The following is a 21094-nucleotide window of genomic DNA, read 5'->3' on the forward strand; positions in this document are numbered from 1 at the left end:
GTTACATACTACACATATTACACTTGTGGTTGGCAGAGTTGGTTTATTGTGGTGCTTTTCAGTGTTTCTGCAGCATCTTGCACAGCAACAGTTGTTACAGCACAATTCATCAGCAGAAACTCAGAAAGGTAGATTTATTTTTGCCATTGAAATGGGTAGAAAGTTTACTTTTAGCAGTGTCAACATTAAACTGTGCCTCAGACCCAAGGGCGTAGATTTGGCATGGATGGAAGGAACGTGTCCCCACCAACATCCAGCGATTATTAATTTGATCTCCTCGAGTAAAGAAAAACAAACTTGATAGGGAAAAAAAAGCGATCTGTCAACGTCTCATTCACCCAGCGGTGCAGAAAGAGTTAAATTACGTTCTCTACTGGAGTCCTACCTCATGTGACAAATATGGCCAATGTGATTGGCTGTGCCTTTCAGGGAGCTCTGTTTAGTTTTAGCAGCGGCAAGCAAGCCTGCGCTGCAAGGAGGAGAGGAGGGTTAATTTTTGAGACAAAATATCATGAGGTAGTCATGATTTTGCAAATATTCCACCTTGTAGTGCAGTTTGCACAAATTGTTTTAAAAATGCACTCACCCTACAAACATTACTGATGTTGCAAGGAGACGAGGAGGATGGCAGCAACAAGGAAGAACCTGGATATAAGAAAGTATTTTTCAAAGAAACCTGTAAGTCACTTAAAGCCAAGTTCACTCATAAAATGTGTCCGTCACAATAACGTTACAGGCTATGCTAGGCTTTGGCCCGCATCAGTCTAAAATTGTATGTAACCATGAATAGCGTGTTTTGTAAACTAACTGCACAACATGCAGGACTATTAGTTAGCTCAGTCTCAGAGTAGCATTTCTAATTTTGATTGAAAATGTCAGAGAAAACGGCAGCCTCGAGCAAGCCAGGATATTAGTTTACAGAGGCTGTTAAAATTGTATGTCTAACGTTAAAATGTTGGTGACACAATAATTTCATCCTAATGGCACTGACATATTCATAGGGTTAATTTTTGAGACAAAATATCATGAGGTAGTCATGATTTTGCAAATATTCCACCTTGTAGTGCAGTTTTCACAAATTGTTTTAAAAAATGCACTCACCCTACAAACATTACTGATGAGTCAAGATCTGCACAAAGTGACAGAAACACTGAAGCAGCTCCACATTTTATTCTTATTGTCATGTAGCTCTGCCATGTTGTAGCTCGGACAGAGGTGAAGAGGCGAGGTCACAGGTGACTGACTGATGATTTGGTGCTATAGATTAACTAGTATTTATTATCATAACAATTGTTAGGCTGTTGATGTAAATTGATTCATTAGTGTATATTTGACAAAGAATCTGAATTGACATGTCTCACTTTTTATATGGCACGAATCAATGTGTTATTTTATCAGGTGGCAATATGTCCTAGTGCAGTCAGAGGGGAGGAGCCAGGGCCAAAGGTGAGGCACATCAAGCACAGAATAATAATTTTAATCTGAGGATAAAACGCATGTACTGAGGCTGAAAGAAGCTTCAGTGATCTCAGAAAACTAAAAAGATGGCTAAGGTTAACAATGACTCAAATGAGATTAAACAATGCTGCTGTATGTCCACCAGGAGAGACTGGACAGTATAGATGTAAAACCAATATGCCAGCAGTTCATCTCAGTTAACGAGAGGAGAAGGCATGTGTTTGGCTCCTTCACATAGTGGACATTGAGTTGTTGTGTGGGACACCAGTAGCTGTAACAGTAGTTCATGTTTAGAATAAAAAAATCTCAGCTCACTGATTTGATCGGGGCAATAGTGCCTAAAATGTTGCATAATTTTGCTGAGAGATCTTTTACTTTGTGGTAATCTTAGATGAGTAGTTTTATGGACATTCAGTATTCCCTTAGTGCTAATGTATCAGAGATGTTGGTGTACTATAACTGAAGTAATGTTGTTAAGTCCTTAAAGCCATATTCTTTTATTGTCATGACTGTATTTGAAGCCATTTTATTTTTGTGTGATACCTGATTTATATGGAATGTGGAAGTAAACTAAAGCCTTAAAATAGTTTAGTCAGTCATTTGTTTAATAGTAATTTAACGTTATATAATTCACATATAAAACTATGAATTGTAATTTTAAATGGTTTAAAAGCATGCAGAATAGCACATGTAGGCACGTATATTTCTCCTTTTTTTTTTTTTTTTTAATCAAGAAGCAAAGACAAAAAAGAAAAAAAAAAAAAAAAAAAAGAAACAGGGCAGGGTTCGGTGGTTGAATCATCCGTCCCCACCAATGCCAAAACCAAATCTACACCCTTGCTCAGACCATTTAGGAGCTGTAGGTATCAAAATAGTGCAAAAATGATTCAACATGAACACAGTGAGGTTTGTCCATTCTGTGTAAACTGTAAGCTGAACTGCAAAAAGTATTTTCAGCCTCACAAAGAGAAATAAATTAAATGATAAGTACTAAAATAATATAGCTAGATAAATAAAATATAAGATAAGATAAGATAAGATAACCTTTATTAGTCCCACACGTATGATGGTAGATTAAGTGGTAGGAAGATGTAGGTAACGCCAGACTGCAGATGAGCTGCATATGTGTTTAGAAGTAATTTGTTTTTATAGAGGGCTAGCAAAACAACCGTTTTCGAGGGCGTTGCCATATTGGAATCCCGACTAACCAGAACGCCGTTTACTCGAGTGAGACATTCCCAGGTTCATGGTCCGATTTCCGAGGTAAGTCGAACGCAGCACACGAAGTAACGAATAACGACCCTATCTAAATCCCAGTAACGATAAATGTGTTCCTGATTTTGGCATAATAACTAGTTACCGTGCTCGTTACCACAATAATAACGTAGTTACTATAACGGGTTCCTTAATAACGCGTTAGTCACTACACTGACTGTTTATAAGGTTGGGGAAACCTGCAGTCAGCTGAGACTGAAGAAGTCACTTGGATGAGCGACGAAACATTTCTCCCAGTGAAAACGCTTCGTCCAGATCAGAATCAGCCTTCTGGGATAAAGTTGTTTCCATGTTCACAGATTATATGTAGTTGCCACAAATACATGTTGTTTCCATTGCAACCTTCTTAAAAGTAATGTTGAGTCTATAGAAACGTTTGGTCACAATAAATAAATGAATAAATAAAAAGAGAAAAATCCATAACCCAGAATTTGGACCTGCGGCGTCCAGGAAATTACTGATTTTTCATAAAAACCTACAATTGTATCATTTTGCAAAATCCATCACCAGCAGTTGTCCCGGGGCAGCCACTGACAGCAGCAGCAGACCTGACCCTGGCCTCCAAAACCTGAGACATTTGTGCCTGTGACTTTTGCGACTGTCTGAGTTCTGTATATAGTGTGTACATTAGTCTTCATTGTAAATAGCACATTGTAAATAGCACTGGAACAGAAGGGGTGAGCTGCCTTATTGTTTTCCCTTGCACTGTTTTCTCCTGTTTATTTCAGTTAGGGAGTTAGGTGTAGTGCTTGTCTTTTGTTTGATGTTTGATTTCACATAGGGTTTTAGATAGCACCTCCTCCTGACTTAGCTTGTTTTGTTTGTTATTTTGGCCTTTGTTCACCCCGGAGCTTCATTTTGCAGTGTAGAGAAATAAACCACCATTCACTAAGAAATTGGTTTTCCCTCTGTGTATGGTTTTGGGGACCAGGGCGGGGCAATCTTTTCAAACTTATGTTGCGTTCCTGTACCCCTAGACTGGGGCGTAACATAAAGTGGGGGCTCGTCCGCTCTTTTCTTTTGCCATTCTTTTTGCTCATTGTATTTTGTGGGTTGTCTGCAGTTTTTGGTTGGCAGTTTTCTTGTAGTGTTGGGGGTGATCTAGTCACAATGACTTTTGACGTGGATGGTTTTGCACTGCAACCCATCATGGATAAGTTGGATCGATGCACAAAGGCAGATTTGTTGTTGGTGGCAGAATTGTTTAATGTTAGTGTGCCTTTACATGCTAAAAAGGCAGAAATTAAGCAGTGCCTGACAGCACAGCTGGTGGATAAGGGGGTATTTGCAAAGTCGAAACCTCGGCCGGTTGAGGCGACTGGAGGTTTGGTGGTGGATGCGGGAGCAGAAGCTGCTGCAACCATTCCACAAGCTGCCAGTGGACGGATGACGCCAGGGGCGGAGGCTCCTGCTGCCATTCAGATCCCAAACGTTAGCCCAGCCAGACATTTAACAGGATTGGTTAAATGTCTTTTAATCATGGCTTTTAAGGTTTGGTGGAAACGCTCAAGCGCACCCTGTGATTCGGGGTGATATGCACTGGATTTTTGATGCTTGATGGATAGCGATTTTAAGACCTGAGCGAAAATCTTGGACATGAAGTTAGACCCTTGGTCCATTTGAACTGATTTAGGCAAACCGAAAGTGGAGAAAAAGTTTACTAATGCTCTGACAATGGCTTTGACTTTGATAGTGCGTAACGGAATAGCCTCGGGGAAGCGTGTGGCGGTGCACATCAAAGTCAAGATGTACTGATGTCCTGACTTTGTTTTTGGAAGCGGACCTACACAATCGATGATTATGTGCTCAAATGGTCCCCCTAAAGCCAGGATTGGATGCAATGGAGTGGGAGGAATAACCTGGTTGGGTTTTCCACTGACCTGGCAAACGTGGCAAAAACGGCAATACTTGGTCACTTTAGACTTCAAACCTGGCCAGAAAAAGTGACGCAGAATACGATGGTAAGTTTTCCTAATTCCTAAATGTCCAGAGAAACTGTCATGTGCGAGGCTGAGTACTTGGGGTCGGAATTTTTGCGGTACAACCACTTGTTGAAATACATTCCAGCCAAGATCACTAGATGAGGGAGGATGCCATTTGCGCATTAACACATCATTTTCAATGCTGTAGACACGGGGATTCTGATCGCTGGAATTTGCGGCGAGTAAACATTTGGCCAAAGTCGGGTCACTCTGTTGCGCATGAATAAAATCTGTTTTGTTTACCTCAAAAGACAGGTCAGGTGTAGCGGGTAGCATTTCATCAGACACACATTTTTCAGCTTTTTCCACAGGCAGTTGAGCAGTCTCAGGAACAGCTTCAGAACATAGAAAAAAGTCAGACAACTCAACATCACTATATTTGCGCTTGTGGGCGCGTGTGACAATACAGGCAGGAAAAACAGAGGGCAGACTGTCAGCAGCAGGCTCAGAAACAAAAACAAAATCATCGACGGGGTTTTCAATTACTTCAGGGATCGGGAAAACTTTTCCATTGGCTAGATCATTCCCCAGAATCATAGTAACCCCCTGCACGGGCAAGCGAGCGCGCACCCCAACTGTTACCGGGCCCGAAACGAGAGGTGACTGTAGGAAGACTCTATGCAGCGGCGCTCGTAACACACTCATTTTCACTCCCCACACGAGAGCATCAGCACCACAAAACGAGTTACTTGAAAAAGGCAATGCGCTTTTCCACTGGGCAGCCCCAGTGTCGCGCAAAATTACAATCGGCACGCGATCCCCCTCTATTCCAGTCAGTGAGGCGAACCCTTGTGAAATGAAAGGTCGGTAACTGCTGTCAAGACTGTCATTTCCTGGTTCATCCCTGACGGGATTAGGAGTAGAAACCGACTGAACAAAACCAACACTTTTTGGCTTTTTCCATGTGTGAGTTTGCTCTTTGCGACGGAGCGACGGACAATTGGCAATGAGATGGCCAGTATCATGGCAATAAAAGCATTCTTGGACAGTCATGGGAACCTGATCAGGGCGCGTTTGACGCTTAGGAGAAACCCTCAAACTCCTTGCAGGTTTAGACAACGGGGCCCATTCACGGCGCATAGCTGAAAACGTGACGCGATGGGTCAACACAAACTCATCTGCTAGAATAACAGCTTTAGACAACGAATCCACCTTTTGCTCATTGATATATACAACAACATTCTCTGGAAGACACGTTTTGAATTCTTCCAGCAGGACCAATTCTCTTAGCTGAGCAAAGTCCTTCACTTACAATGTGCTCTTTTTCAGCAAGAAGTTTCCTACTTGCTGGAAAATGGGCTAGCTGTCCCTAGTTCGAGTGCCTGGAGTTCCCCATGCCTTCTTGTGCCGAAGGAAGACCCCACGTTTTTGTACTGATTTTCGAAAAGTGAACAGTGTGACCAAACCCGACTCCTACCCTCTTCCCCGCATGGAAGATTGTGTTGATAGGGTTGGCTCCACAAAGTTTGTCACCAAACTGGATTTATTAAAGGGTTATTGGCAAGTTCCCCTCACTCCGCGTGCATCTGAAATTTCTGCTTTCGTCACTCCTGATCACTTCCTCCAATCCACCGTCATGCCTTTTGGCCTTCGAAATGCCCCTGCCACATTCCAACACCTTATGCACATTGTCTTAGGTGGTGTCACAAACTGTGAAGTGTACTTGGACGACATTGTAGCCTATTCACAGACTTGGTCAGAACACCTTGAAACACTCACGGAGATTTTTGAAAGATTAAAAGAGGCATCCCTTACCCTAAATCTTGCCAAATGTGACTTTGGTAAGGCCACTGTGACTTATCTAGGGAAGCAGGTGGGTCAGGGACAGGTGCGCCCCCTTTTGGCTAAAATCCAGGCTGTCCTAGATTTCCCTGTGCCTCGCACTAGACGTGAACTTCGCCGGTTCCTTGGAATGGCCGGCTATTATCGTGGCTTCTGTAAGAATTTTGCAGATGTAGTTGCACCTCTCACCAGTCTCACAAGTGTGTCAAAACCATTCGTATGGTCCCCCACATGCCAGAATGCTTTTGAGTCTCTCAAAGCTCTCCTCTGCAGCACACCAGTACTTTCCGCCAGGCCCGGCCCTAACCAATCTGGCGCCCTAGGCAAGATTTTAGGTGGCGCCCCCCTACATCGGCAGTGTAGTGTATGTACTCACAAGAAACCGAATAGCTTTTTCTTTGACCTTTTTTTTTTACTTAAAGAAAGCAAATTCACTATCAGAATAATTAACAAGATAAAAAAATATATGAATAAATAAATGAATACAAAAAATAAAAAATGAATATATGAAATACAATAAATTTTACATACATAAATACAATAAAACGTGTCAACAAGTTGGATAAAATAAATTAAAAATACAATATAAATAAGGCAACAGGAACACCACTTGATGCTGCTGCAAAACTGGTGGGTTGTGCTGCTGAGGTGGAGGCAACAGGAAGACCGCTTGATGCTGCTGCATCATGGCTGGGTTGTGCTGCTGATGCTGCATCACTGGTGGGTTGTGCTGCTGAAGTGGAGGCAGCAGCGGTAGATGTGGTAGATGGCCCAGGGGTGGGATTTAGAAACTTCAACAGTGCATCTGAAGAGAGGAGTATGTGACACCACTGAGTATTAAAGTCTAATAATAAAAACATATGATTCCAGGAATAAAATGAAATGATATAATATAAATGAGAAACCAAAGAGATATATGTATGATCTTAACTGATATGCAAATTAGATTAGATTCAATTTATTGTCATCATTACAGTGAAATGCTGAATAGCAGAATGCAAAGTAACAGTATAATATCATATGAGAATGTTATGTTATGATTATCTTTGACCGAATCACAGCAGTGCTCATATTAAAAAACAGCATTCCCTCTCATGTGATATTGCTTAATTAACATTAATGATGTGCACTTTAACAACTAGGCTTACAACTATAATATATACAGGGGTGGAAAAGTGACTATTACCTGCAGGGTAAACGTTAGCTAACCAGAAGGCAATAACAATGTAAACAAAAAACACCTGCTTAAAAGATGAATACAAATGAGGAATGGTGGGAAAGGTGGGAGTACTGTAATTACCTAACGTTACATTATTATTTTCCATAACAATTTAGCCCCCTCCACAATATTAACTGACGTTAAAACAGTTAACTAGCTATTTATTGATTAGCAATTAGCGAATCATGTAACATTAGCTTAATGCTAAAAATTTAGGTTACTATCACATTCAGACAATTTCATGTAGGCTAACGTTACCTACCTCTGTCTTTTTCTCGTTTCTCCTCCTCTTCTTCTCTCTTTTTTCTTCCCTGGGCACCTGACAGTTTTGGCCGCTTTGACATCTTGTGTTGATTTTTTTGTTGTGGTGACGTCCAAAAGGAACCATGATACGGGAAGGGAGGGGGCGCACCGTGCGGGGAGGGGGGGCGTAATGTTGTAACAAATAATATTTCTATTAAATAAGCTTTACTTTGCATTTTAATTAACGTGGGATTATTTTTTGTATTTAGAAATAATAGTACCAACTTTTTTTCTTTTTTTTTTTTTCCCCAAACATTTGTGGCACTGGCGTGGCGCCCCCTGATGGCCGGCGCCCTTAGCATTTGCCTATACGGCCTATGCCACGGGCCGGCCCTGCTTGCCGCTCCTGCTTTCACACATCCGTTTAAACTCAAGGTGGATGCCAGCGCCGATGGTGCAGGTGCGGTGCTGTTGCAGGAGGATAGGCAGGGTGTTGATCACCCAAATGGTTACTTTTCAAAAATATTCAACTCCCACCAACAGAAATACAGTACCATTGAAAAGGAAGCTCTTTCTCTGTTGCTTGCTCTACAGCATTTCGAGGTCTATGTCGGTTCTAGTTCAGCACCTGTCATTGTTTACACCGATTACAACCCCCTCATGTTTTTGACTAGGATGCAAAATTCTAACCAAAGGCTTATGAGATGGTCCCTCTTAGTGCAGGATTTCAATCTGGAGATCCATCACAAAAAAGGGACAGAGAATGTAATGGCAGATGCGCTGTCGCGTGGTTTTCTGAACTCCTGAGTGCCAAACATCTATAGGGGAGATGTTTGGTCTTGGGAAGGGGGGTGTTATGGCCCTGTCCATAATCTGTTTTGGTGGCTGTTTTTGTCTGTGTCTTTAAGTAATAATTTGATATCCATTTAATGTCTTCATATGTTTATGAATGTGTTTCCAGCTGCAGGATTTCAAACGTGTCTGTGAAAGAATGTTCCAGCATTGTGCCGTGATATATTTCCACCTCACTTTGATGTTTTCTTGGAAATAAGAGTAATAAATGAGAACCGTGCAAGTCCAGGGAGTTTTGTTGTTGTTGCTTACTGTATGTCGAGCATCTGTTTCGTACGGCTTGCATTTTATTGACATAAAAACTGTGTACAGTGTAGCTGATAAAACGGGTTCGCAGCCACAAGGTTTTTTATCTCACATTTAATTCATTCAATCAAAGCTCATATTCCATAATTTCATAAGTCCAGTCGTGAAATTTCCCAACTACTAAATATTCCACAGTCAGCTGTTTGTGGAATTATAACAAACTGCAAGTGATTGGAAACAACAACAACTCAGCCATGAAATGGTAGGAAATGTAAAATCATCATATCAGGAAAATTCAGACAACGGATGAGTTTTGGGATGGACTCTTCCTGCTCCAATATAACTGTGCACCAGCACAAAACTAGGTTCAAAAAGATATGGATGAGTGGGTTTGCTGTGGAAGTAGAAAATGAAATTAGACTTCTCATCCAAGATCAGAGTCTGACCTCACAAACTCCCATAAACACTCCTAAACCTTGTGAAAAGTCCCCAGAGGAGTTAAAGCTGTTCTACAAATGGTGGGCTGACATCACAACAAACCTTGTGGATTAAGAATGGGATTTCACTCAAATACATGTGTATGTGAAGGCAGAAGAGTGAATACTTTTGGCCATATAGTGTATTTTTGAGTTCATAGAAGAGAGAGTGAGCTTTTACTTGGACATGGTGAGGAGGCATATGAGGAGGGTCACTGGGAGGGTGGGAATGCCAGTGGAAGCTGCAGGGGAGTATTCTGATGATTGATTGCAAAGGAATCACCCAATCCGAGAGGACAGGAACGGGAGGTGAGCAGGTGAGCTGGATTTCCATTTCTGGATTCCACCCAGAGAAGGATTATATTTAACTGAATTTTGGGTTCACAAACTGGGCCTGTTTTCTTCTTAAAGTCTGACGTTTTACATTGTTGATCTATCACCATGGATCATCTTAAAAGCATATCCCTTTGTAGTTTTTCAAACTGTTTCTTACATAGGGGCCATAAAAAGCCCAGATTAGCACACAGAGAAAGATGAGCTGTATGATCAGCTGACAGGTGGACTATTTCTAACTACAGTACCGTATTTCTTATTTTAACAGTCTGCCACACTGATGCAGCTCTTTTACTTACATACAAAGCAAAATACAATTCAGCTAATTTAGCTTTAATTTGAACCAATAAACCCCAAAACAAGTGGAATCAGTGAACTAGTGCCCCTTTCACTGCAGGTGACACAAAAAAACACTTTAACACCACTGATACTGTACTGATCTGAATCACAATCATTCTGGATGTTTTTACTCTTGTACACATTGTTCAGTGTGCTGCTAAAATGGTTGAATTAATATTTTTATAGGAGTTTGGGCCGACACACTGGATTTCTCTGAAGAAACAGAAATTAATTAAACTTAACATTCGACCACTAAAAATAGATTTTCTGTTCAGGAATGCAACTAAATATAATTTGGCCTCTTAACCAAAAAAAAAAAATCCTTTATTTACCCCCTTTATTTGTAAAACAGTAAAAATGAAGCTTCATGGGCAACAACAATAATTGTATTTTATCACTGATATTATCATTTTCATTAAAGAATTTGTGCATACTGGTGGATTAACCTTTACAGGACCGTAGAAAATGATTTTGGTAATTACCAATACTGTAAATTTAGGTCAGTTGTGGCGTAACCTTAAACTGGGTGATGGTCTTTGTTACAGAATGTATTTTATTTTTGTATTAAATTCGTGTGAACAATGACAGAGTAAAACACATACTGGTTGCTGAGTATTACACGGTCAGTGTGAACTAAAACTAAAAGTACATATGCTCGTAATGTGATGAATGATGATGAAGTTAACAGCGATGCAGGTGGATGCTTCTCTGGTGTCCTGGATTGTTGATTACCTGACAGGGAGACCACAATATGTGCGTCTTCCACAGTGTGTGTCTGACAAGGTAATTAGCAACACAAGGGCACCACAAGGGACCATCCTCTGTCCTTTCCCTGTACACCACAGACTTTAGCCACTGCACAGAGACCTGCCATCTTCAGAAGTTTTCTGATGACTCTGCAGTGGTTGGATGATGAGAAAGAGTACCGGGCTGTGGTCAACTCCTTTGTCACGTGGTGTGAGCAGAATCATCTTCAGCTCAACGTGGCAAAGACCAATGAACTGATCGTGGACTTTAGGAAGACCAGGAAACATTTGACCCCTGTTTCAATCCAGGGCAGGGGTCAGCAACCTTTAAGACCCAAAGAGCCATTTGGACCCGGTTTCCATGCATGCAAAAGAAAACACTGGGAGCCACAAATACTTTTTGACATCTAAAATGAAGATAACACTGTATATACTGTTTGTTTGGTTTTTTTACCTTTATGCTTTGTGTGAACAACTAAGGTGTGTTGTTTATGAAATCCATGAAGTGCTACAGAGAAAATTACATTTTATTCATGTAATTAACACATTTTGAACTAACAAAAGGAAAGACACCCAGCTGAACTAAAATGATCCATGTAGCAAACAAAAACTGTTGTGAGCCCTTATATCTCCTTTGGGCTTTTGGAGCCTTGATCTGACTTTTAAAAAAATAAAAAAGCACTATGTGCTGAAAAATGAAAAATAGATATTTGCAAAATTCTGCCTAAATATGTATTTTACCTGGTTAATGTGTGTGGCGGGGCGTGGTGTGCAGCGCCGCTGCAGAGGAGGCGGACGCACCTGAGCGGCACCCGCATTCACGCCTCGCCGCCTTGACGCCTGTGCCATCTATGCTGTTGTTGGTATGTGTCGGGCTGTGAGCTAAAAAGCTACAGCCAGCTTTATGCGTACAGCAACCATGTGTGAAAAGCGTGTTCATGCAGTAGTACAATGGGACTTCTGCTCCCGAACCTCTTGCACAGCGCCTGCAAATCGTGGCTGTACGAAGTCACTTTCATCTTTACGCAGGCAGCTTTACATCTGTGAGGCGTGAGTGGTGTTTGTTTTAAACAAGAAAAAAATCAGTTGCACTAACGCAGCGCGCTTACAAGAAAGTAACAGTATAATTACCTGTTTTGCAATAGTAATCCCTGTAATGATAACAGCAAATCCTTATTTGCCTAGTATCATGTTTTATGTTGTTAATACTCCTAGACTGTAGGGGGAGCTAGAGAGCCAGAGGGAGTTACCTCTGACTAGACTGTGATGGCGAAGCTTTGTTTACATGTGAACCGCAGTTCGATAAAATACCTTCTCTTCAAGTAATGGTGTCATTCTTAAGAACCCACAACAACATAAAGAAACAATACAATCCCTTACATTACTCGTTACTTGAAAAAAGTAATCGGATTACAGTAACGCGTTACCTGGGGTACATCATCTATAAAAACGTCTTGCAGCCTGCAACCTGTCTGCTCAGATGCAAGCATTTCACTGCATGCTGTACTCAGAAAGAAATTTGAAACAAACAAACAAAAAAGCCAAACTTGCAAACAGTTGTGCCAAAATCTATTTTGACATACTGTCAGGCTGAGTTAGTAAATCAATCCAGATGTTAGTGTAAACAAGTAGAGAAAACGCCTTTTCTTATTTCTTTCTTTCTGCTTTTTTTTTTTTTGTACAAATGCATTCTCACTCTTTTATTTTGAAAAAACAATTATTTTGAAAAGAGGAAATGTGATTTTCTCTCTAAAGTTAGAGAGAGGATCACATTTGGTGTTGATAATTTCATTTGTTTAGAAGCAATATTAGTCCCACCTTCCAAGCATAGGACCACCATCACGCATTAGCTAGGTCTTTCACATTTTGAAAGCAAATGAGCTGAACTATCCATCGTTTTGGTGAGTTTTAATGCAGAAAAAAGTGTTATAAACCAGTGTTTGCACTGTTCAAAAGCTGATTTGAAAACTTTAATGTGTTAAGTTAACGGAGCACCTTGCTGTGTTCCCGCCCATAGCTTATCTTGGTGAGTTGAGACCACGTGCTTGCTAAAGAAGTATGCTAGTCTCTTGCTAAATTTGGCATCTTGCTAACGATAATTCACGAGTGTGTTTTTATGGTAGACGGCCTGTATTTGTATAGCGCTTTACTTAGTCCCTCTGGACCCCAAAGCGCTTTACACTACATTCAGTCATCCACCCATTCACACACTGGTGATGGCACGTCACATTGTAGCTGCACTGACAGAGGCGAGGCTGCCAGTGTTCTAGATTAACTGGATTTGGTTTAACTGGTTTTGTTGTTGTGATTTGGTGCTATATTATAGATATATGATAATAATAAAACTGATTTGAATTCAGTAGTTTATTGAAATTAGCCTTCACATTTTCTTCTGTTAATAACTGTTGAAGATGTAATATCTTCTTTTTCTGTTTTTCTTTCTTTGTGGGGGAAGCAGACGCCAAGCCTGACCAAAAGCACATCGTGGATAAACCACAACACCAATATGAAGATTTTTCTTGCTACAAACTCTAGATAATCTCTCACATGAATTTTCTACAGTGATGTATTCTCAAGTCTCAAGCGAGTAAGCTGAATCTGAACCCTGTCTCCTCTCGTTACACTGAGTGACTCAGAAACCTGCTTCCCCGGCCTGACTCCCCTTTTCCCCCACACCACATCTGTATATAGTTTTTTATAGTTGTGTATATCGTTTTTTAGTTGGCGGTGGACTGGCGCCCATTGCGGTGGAAGATCTGGATATGTGTGGGATGAGGTATGAAGTTATTACACCGTCAGTTTCATTACCCTGGGCAGCAATGTTTGTTGGAAGTACTTATGTTTTTGTTTTGTTTTTTCTTTTAATGTATTTTTTTCAGGAGCAGCTAACGCAGGGCATTGTGCCTGTAAGCAATCCCCCCCTCCTCAGGGGGCAACACAACAAAGTAAACCCCATCCCTCACCCCCGCCCAGCCCCAACCCACAGCACAACTGATCAGGTAAACTGACTTCTCAACTGATCAGTTGTACTGTCTCTTGTCCCCCGGGGGGCAAGCACAGAGCTAGCCCCATCCCTCACCCCACCCCAGTCCAAACAAACTTTAGATAATCTCTCACATGGATTTTCATTTCTGCCCCCAACCACCCCCACTATCCCACCTGGGGGGGGGGGGGGATCCCTCGCACCGGCCCAGCCCAACCCCACATCGACAGCCCAGAAGGACGAAGGAAAAGAAGGCAGCAGGTCCAGAGAGAATCTGCTGCAGGACTGTGCAGAACAGCTTTGTCAGGTGATCCTGTACATCTTACATATTTCTCTCATATTTCATCTTGTGTCAGTACCAAAGAATATTTCCTAATAGTCATAGTGTGTGTGTGTGTGTGTGTGTGTGTGTGTGTGTGTGTGTGTGTGTGTGTGTGTGTGTGTGTGTGTTCTTATATCTTATATATCAGAGAGTGAGTGTGTTTGGACTCGCCTTCTAATTTAATGGTTTTCTTCTTCATGACGATTTACATTGTAGATTGTATCTGAAAGAATCAAAACTTTGAATGAACACATATAGTATTATGTAGTAAACAAAGAAAGTGTGAAATAACTCAAATAATGTTTATTGTATAGTCTTCAAAATAGCCACCCTTTGCTTTGATCACTGCTTTGCACACTCTTGGCGTTCTCTCAATGAGCTTCATGAGGTCGTCACCTGAAATGGTTTTCCAACAGTCTTGAAGGAGTTCGCAGAGACGCTGAGCACTTGTTGGCCCTTTTGCCTTCACTCTGCGTCCATTTCTTCCAAAATCGTCTGGATTGGGTTTAGGTCAGGTGACTGTAGAGGCCAGGCCATCTGACGCAGCACACCATCACTTTCCTTGGCCACACATAGGTGTGTTTGGGGTCATTGTGCTGTTGAAAAAGTTATGATGATCCAACTGCAGAGAGATCAAAGTTACTGTTTTTGTAGAATTGGAAAGTAAGCAATGTGCTTCCTTTGAGGTAGTACAGCACGAGTTGTGTGTACAGAAAGTGAGAACATTAAGCTTCTTCCTCATTACCGCACTTGACCTTGAACTGTGTCAGTATTGACTCTTTCAATCCTCTCGCTTTGGTAGGTGAGAAGCCCAGAACTAAGGCTGCCAACATCCAGAGACTGGTGACTCCTCATGCGCTGCAGCGCAAGCGCCACCGCATGGCTCTCAAGAGACAGTGCACCCAGAAGATCAAGGAGGAGGCCTCGGAGTACACCAAGCTGCTGGCCAAGAGGATGAAGGTATGTGTTAATCTAGGCCTTTATTCTTATCCAGCTGCTGAGAATCAAAGATCACACTAGTCTGCTTTTGTCGTGTAGCTGAACACTACATTTATTTCTAGTGGTTCAGATCAATGAAGATAATGTGACAAATACATTTCTGGCAGGTGTGATATTTCCACGAGTGTTGGAGCGGCTGTATTACATCAAGTGCATTGTGTCTAACAACATATTGTAATTAATTTCCTGACCTTAAATATACTTTTAAGTTGTGATTTAATCGTGAGTCACTTGAAATTTAAAGTACCGGACTGTGTTTTTCAGCAGTGTAGTTCTGAGTTGCCTTGCATGATATAGCTGTAATGGCATTCGGCCGATTATGGGTTGAAAACCTTCAAGGAGCACCTAATGGTGAAATGTTAAGGAGACAAAGTTGGACATGTGGGAGCTGTTTGACTGACACGCATTTGTTCTTGTAGACAGGAGGCCAAGGAGAAGCGCCAGGAACAGATCGCCATGAGGCGCCGCCTTCATTCTCTGAGGGCGTCCACATCCAAGTCAGAGTCAGAAGTGAAACGGAATCAAATAAAGTCATGTTTTGCTGAAACAGTGTTGTGCAGTTGTCAGTTATTTTCTCTTCCACATATCCCCCCATGAAGAGACGCATTAGATGATTTTTGTCAGCCCCTTGTGTGTCTACATGAATGTGTATGCAACGGAAACTTTTAGTTAGTGGTGGATAATCTAGAGATACAGCAACAGCCTCAGGTCAGTCGTTGCTATTATGGAGTACTGCAATAGTACTTTTATTTTTTTGATTCTTTGGTATGAGTGAATTCTGGTTCACACTCCGAGCCAGTTGGTGGCGGTAATGGACCACATCGTTGTTTGACAACTGGCAAAACACAGAAAAGGAGGAGGAGGTAACCAATGAGAGGAAATTGTACAAAAAATGGTAAATGGCCTGTATTTGTATAGCGCTTTACTAGTCCCTAAGGACCCCAAAGTGTTTTACACATTCAGTCATCCACCCATTCACACACTGGTGATGCCAAGCTACATCGTAGCCATCCTGGGGCGCACTGACAGAGGCGAGGCTGCCGGACACTGGCGCCACCGGGCCCTCTGACGACCACCAGTAGGCAGCGGGTGAAGTGTCTTGCCCAAGGACACAACGGCCGAGCCGGGGCTCGAACCGGCAACTTTCCAATTACAAGACAAACTGCCAACTCTTGAACCACGATTGCCCAAGACTAAGAGGGGCAGAGGTTTTAGTTGTAGGATCTGGTGTAGAAACCCACTCCCTAACAACACAAGGCTGACGAGACCAGTAATTTTGACCATGGCCTTGGATTGCAGGACAGAACTGTCTTCTGCTGCTAGTCTGCTGCTGCTGCCTTGGAGGAAAAATAAATCTGTGTACCCTATTTTAAGTGTGGGTGTGTTGGTTTTCCTGATGGTCACCATTAAAACTTGTTGCTTTCTTGCACGCAGGCAAGTGACCCACTTAACGTGTTAATGAGCAGTTAAGCAGGTGCACCTAAGTTACCTGATTTTGGTCATTAGGCGTTTTAAAGTATTACTGCCATTTGTGGCTTTTTCTGGTGGTAAATTGAATTTATTTGCCACAGACAGTGACTAAATCCAATTTACTCCTAACCCCACTGGCCCTGACGTGAACCTACTTTTAAACTACAGTTAATGGTTATTTTGTCCAAATACAGTAATTACACTGTGTACGAATTTTTTAAACCACAGCTCCATGGTCCCAAAGTCCAACAACCCTACTGGCAACTTTTAATTGGAAAAGGGAGGAGAAGTCAAATGTATTATTATTCACATATTACACAGACTGTGCTGACTGGACAGGCTCAGTGCAGTTCCTGGATTATTTTCAAGCATCATTAAAGTTACAGCATGTAAACTCTCACCATTCTTATCTGTCCTTATTAAAGTCCATAAGCTGAACTACGGTAGCCCTGCTAACTCTGGTAATTCTGACTGTAAATCTTTCCTTAATCTCTTTATTTGCTATTTCGACACATGAAGTTACAAAAATGTACTTTGGTAGACAAAAAGAAAACCTTTGTAGACTTTTTGGAGTAACTTTTCATAATGTGGAACTTTAGTCTTGAATTTTCAAAAGTGAACTTTTGGCTTCTAGTTATGTTGCCACCGGAAATATTTTGTCAACACTGAGAAGTCAAATCATTAATGGTGTGTGGTCAGCCACAGGTGATGGTGTGGCTGTCTTAGTTCTCTTTCTGTACCAGAACTTTAAAAAACTGACCAGGAAGAATGTAACTATAATACTGAACCTGAAGTATGATCCTCCCACCAACCAAGCGGCGCCACTGGTAGCTGTGGGTTCCCCACCTCCTGCTGAACTCAAACAACCAGTCCAGAGACAGACTCTGATGTAGCATCACTTTCATCGCTCACTCCTGAACTCCTGTGAACCATAATGAGTGTGGCCTCTCTAAACATCAGTGACTAAGAAAACTTTTCAGTTTGTTATCATTTGAGTTATTTATTAATGACTCACTTAACTCAGTTAATATGTTACAGGTCACTGTTTAAGGAAAGTCAGAGTAGGGTAGTTTCAACGGGTGGAGAGGCGTGTAACGCTCATCGTGCCAGTGCAGCTTATCCTACAGAAATGTTTCCAAAGCGAGGACGATGGCTTCATGTTTCAGCATGCTGTGGACATTCAGACCTGAGAGAGAAAATATGACAAATAAACTGAGTTTTAAAGAAGAGATTTGTTACATATAACACTTAAAACCCTGAGCTTTTTATGAACTGTTTAATCACGTCATACTGGGCTCTTTTTCTGCCACTTTTTTTATTCGTATAAAAGCCATTTCCGCTGTGTTGGGTGTAATATAGCCAAACTTGCCACCCGGTTTCGTTTTTGTAAAAAATTCAAAATTTCAGTCTGATTTTCTTACATCAGCCTAACACGGCTTAGCAGCAAAAATACTCACACTTGACACCCTAGGGACCGTTTTGTGCCCCATTGAAACCCATTATAAACGCTATTTTTCACGGCAAAAAAATTACGGTCAAATCGATCGTGATCGGTAATGCTTCCGTTTCCGTTTGCAGTAGTGGCCTTAGAGTTGTAATTTTTTTATTTGTCCACCGGGTGGCGCCCTTGCTCCACATTTGACCCCGGGCTGGAAAACAGCGGGCTGCTTAAACAGACCTGCGGGAAACGAAGCCTCATTTCCGGCGTGCAGCAGCGCCTTCGCCCGCTGATCGGGCGGGACCATTTTCAGCCCCTAGAACCGTTTGAGGGTGCATTTTTTTTTAATCAACAGGAAATGACGTATTTGTTGTGACGTAGTACCGGACGTGTGTGTTGGAAAAAGGGGTCCGACGCAACATGCCCCGGTGATCGTCGCGACTTATGCCGGGGAAAGACACTTCTTTCGGCTTAGAGGAGCAACATTGGCCGCCTGGAGACCATTTTCTGCTCCTGCAAAAAAAATAAAAGGCGATCGAAATGAAGGTTGGTGCCAATCTTTAGTACATCTAAAGGCCTAATTATAATAACAATCAAATATTACTTCAAATGTTGTTGTTTTTTTAATATTTCGTTTTGTTTTGGGGGGCTAAAAAAACGGTGCGCTCATGTAATTAAACTGCGATTTAAAAGGGTTAAAACCCCCGAAATATAATTAAAACTTTACATGAATATTTCAGGGAGAAGTAGTTTTAAAAGACTGGCTAATTTAAAGTGGAAAAAAATATGAATATATAATCTTTTTATAGCATTTTTCGGGCGTGGCAGAAAACGGTCCCCAGGGTGACGAACGTAAGTTTTTTAAAGTATGACGTGAGGGTTAAACTGTGCCAAAACCAACCCTTTGGTCTGATAAAGTATGTATTTTGTATTCACGCTTCTCTTATAAAGTAATTTGTGGCTGTCGTCAGTGAAAATTGCTCTCTAAATAAATATTATTTTATTTAAAGGAATTTGTGATATTGGCCAGGGTTTTCTCTTTGAAAACTCAGAAGGAGGTGACGAAGTCCAGCTGGCCACAGGATGTGGCATTAGGGCTCTAGGCCAGCCTGTTGATCACATCAGCAGCATTTATGCTCTTTGACATCAGGTAAGCATATTGATATGCTACATGTTACACTTGAACATAAGTTAAAAGAGAGCCTCTGTTCCACAATTTGACTGTTATTGGATATCATTTTTAGCTTCCTGGCTTTTCATTACTTAACAATTTCTTTCCTGATTGTATTTTATTTATGTATTTTTATTTGACCTTTCTCAACTTTAGTGCCAAACATGCTGAAATCTTCAAAGAGTTTGTGCAGTTCACTGACTCAGAGACTCTGAAGATACTCCAATACTGTGCAACCAGGTGGCTCAGCTTGCTGACTTGCATAAAGCGGGTGCTCAACCAGTGGGATGCACTGCAGGCCAGTATGAGGATGTGGAGAAGCCTGGTTAGGTGAAGATGCTGGCAGAGCATTTAACCAGCAAGAAGACAAAGTTCTTCTTCCAGGTTCTGAAGCCACTGGCAGAGTTCAAGGTTATGTTTCAGCTCAGCCAGCCCAGCAAAAGATAAACTTTAATAATTGTGATAATAAATAAAGCTGTTCTCATAATTTTTCAAAACTGATAATCCGTCTTGTGTTTCTAGGCTGAAGGAGTGATGGTCCATAGGCTACCCAAGGAGGGAGATGACCGGCCTGGTGAGAAGATTGATGGGAAGATTTCTCACTGCCAGCCTTATTGCTGACGTCCCACTGAAGGACATCAAGTTCATGGATGCCAGCCTACAGTTGCCAGGCAAAGAACTCTTTCTTGCAGTAGCTGCACAAAGCCTCTTGGAGGACAACATGGATGAACTTTACTCTTCTGTCCCAATGATGATCCAGTAAGCATTATGATTATTGTGTTGTCCAAATAAGCTTACCTCCTAAGAGCTAACTGACTGATAATCCATCATACAATGCCTGTAATCATTGATCCGATCATGTGTCACAAAGCAGTGAGAGACTTCTTTGTATCTGTGACCACAAAGATGATGACTGCATCCCCCCTCGACAACATCATCCTCCAAAGCCTGACCGTGTTGGATCCAGCGTCACGGCATCAATTTTCTCCAAACTCAGGTACATCCCCTTTTTTAATTGATGGTGGTAGTTGTTTAATAATCAACTTCAGAAGTTACAGAGTATAATAATAGAGCAAGCAATTATATCTCCAGCTCACTTGTGCTTAATTTGCTCATTTTCATGTGCAGTCATAGAGCTAGGGAAAAGTCTGCTGCAGCTGCGGTTGGGCCTGAATAGACTTAGGGAAGAATTAGTGGAGTACCAGGTGCTTGGCAGGGAAGATCTTCTTCAGGAAGCAAGGATTGACAGGGTTTGGGCCATGCTAGGGAGAGATGGGAGATTCCAGACTCTGGTGCATTTGATGAAGGCACTATTGTGTGTGGCACACAGCAAGGCATCATCAGAGAGGGTGTTCAGCATGGTTAGAAAGATGGTGACACAGAATAGAACAAGGATGGACAATTCAACCCATAACTCACTTCTTCCAAGTAAATTAAATTTCACAGGTGCTGCCCACACCTGTGCTGCTTCAAGGGGTGTGCTTCTGGCTGCGAAGCATTGCAGCTTCAAATACAACCATGTGTAGAGGAGTGTTGATGTTATGGATATTGTTATAGTTAGGGACGAGTATCCCCAGTTCTGCTTATGTATATAACTGTATCAGTTGTTGTATAGGATGTTTCTGTTGAACCATCACTACCATCTGTTGCACAGGTACTGGACAGCTGTTTAATTTAACTTCTTTTGTCCGATAAATAAACACTGTAAAATTCAAGTGACTCACGGACCGGTAGGGGCTGGAGCGCTGGGTCAGGGTTAA

The 21094-nt window shown here is 41.7% G+C and overlaps 2 long non-coding RNA genes across 4 annotated transcripts; both read left to right on the forward strand.

Annotated features, from left to right (window-relative positions):
- The first annotated feature begins 462 nt into the window (after positions 1-462).
- LOC308396208 lies at positions 463-16082 on the forward strand. 3 transcript variants are annotated; one of them, XR_013971531.1, is made up of 5 exons: positions 463-678; positions 13410-13727; positions 13831-14241; positions 15059-15216; positions 15675-16082. It is a non-coding gene; the product is annotated as an uncharacterized lncRNA (long non-coding RNA). The 3 variants fall into 3 exon arrangements; XR_013971532.1 differs by having other exon boundaries at positions 13673-13727; XR_013971533.1 differs by lacking the exon at positions 463-678 and adding an exon at positions 8181-12852.
- A 3119-nt stretch (positions 16083-19201) lies between these two features.
- Positions 19202-20258, forward strand: LOC308396209. Its single transcript, XR_013971534.1, has 4 exons — positions 19202-19313; positions 19491-19745; positions 19857-20093; positions 20241-20258. It is a non-coding gene; the product is annotated as an uncharacterized lncRNA (long non-coding RNA).
- The last annotated feature ends 836 nt before the right edge of the window (positions 20259-21094 follow it).

The sequence above is a fragment of the Rhamphochromis sp. 'chilingali' genome (assembly GCF_963969265.1).
Source record: "Rhamphochromis sp. 'chilingali' genome assembly, chromosome: 4".
In the NCBI taxonomy this organism is placed as follows: Eukaryota; Metazoa; Chordata; class Actinopteri; order Cichliformes; family Cichlidae; genus Rhamphochromis; species Rhamphochromis sp. 'chilingali'.